Consider the following 1171-nt stretch of genomic DNA (forward strand, 5'->3'; position numbering starts at 1 on the left):
GCAGGAAATCAACCTGGGCACCGTTTGCCTTTTAGTGCCACAACTGTAACTGCAACCTGCAAAAGATGAAGGATGAGGGAAGAGCTGATCAGTCAGCTGTGAATGATGAATAAGCGTTATTGCCTTTTGCCGAGGCTGTCCAGGTGGCCAGAGGTTCACATGGAACCACGTGAAAGTGTGTTGGGTGATCTGGAGAGCATGCTGATGCTTTCAGTGTAGCACTGATTAAAAGAAAAAGGAGGAGGCTGCTGCAAACAAGAGGGTTTTCTTCCCTTTGAGTAAGAGAGAGAAACAGAGAAAACTTCTGTGCTCTCTGAAGCAGCTGACGCTGCTGCTAACAGCTAGGGAAGGGGAAAAAGAAGCGTAGCATTATTTCCTATCAGTATTAGATTACCTGACTTCAGAAAAGCGCCCACGCTGTGCTGTCAAGCGAGAAGCAAGCGCCTGCCCCAGGGGTAGTTACGCTTCACTTCTTTAGACGCTATCTGCACCGGTCCTGTACTGGAAAGAGGTGGCCGCTGCTGCCGAAGGTGGGACCTTTCCTAGACGGAGAGTTTCTCAGCCCGGCAGAAGGGCTGCGATCCTGCAGCACAAAGCGCCTGGGAATCCTCAGCGGAAATCTGCTCCTGCTCACTTGGAACCAGGCAAAGGGAAGTTTGCACTGAAACATGTGGGGAATTGAAGTGTGAAAGGTCTTGGTCAGGTACCTGGGTACGACAGCGTGCAAGGCTGGGAGCGGCAGAAGATGCCCCGAGGCATCTTCGCGCACCTGTAAGCCCGGCCGGAGCGTGGAGCCGAGCACGGTGCTAAGGGACGCGAGGTGCTGATGTATTGCCGTTAGCTCGGTTTGAACGTTCTGAGTGCAGTGAAAGAGGTCTGGGTGGGTTCCAGCACTGAGTGAGACACAGCAGCCTCGTGTCGCTGTGCGAGAGGAGCTGGTGACTGATGGGGACCGGATGGCTCCCAGAGCTGGGGTGTGGATGGGTTGTTCTCTTCTCTAAACCTCAAGCCTGTCACAGTCACGCTGGGGTTAGTGGTGTCAGCACTGAGGAGGCCACACCTCAAATGTTGGGTGCAGTTCCGGCCCTTCACTGCCAGAAGGACACTGAGGGGCTGGAGTGTGTCCAGAGCAGGGCAACGGAGCTGGAGCAGGGTCTGGAGCACAATGTGC

At 54.6% G+C, this 1171-nt stretch overlaps 1 protein-coding gene across 1 annotated transcript in view; it reads left to right on the forward strand.

Moving 5' to 3' along the window:
* PRR5L (proline rich 5 like) overlaps positions 1–1171 on the forward strand; it is a 25044-nt gene that overhangs the window by 5877 nt on the left and 17996 nt on the right. The window lies entirely within an intron of this gene.

Source organism: Buceros rhinoceros, unplaced genomic scaffold (genome assembly GCF_000710305.1).
Source record: "Buceros rhinoceros silvestris isolate BGI_N320 unplaced genomic scaffold, ASM71030v1 scaffold12126, whole genome shotgun sequence".
Lineage (NCBI taxonomy): Eukaryota > Metazoa > Chordata > Aves > Bucerotiformes > Bucerotidae > Buceros > Buceros rhinoceros.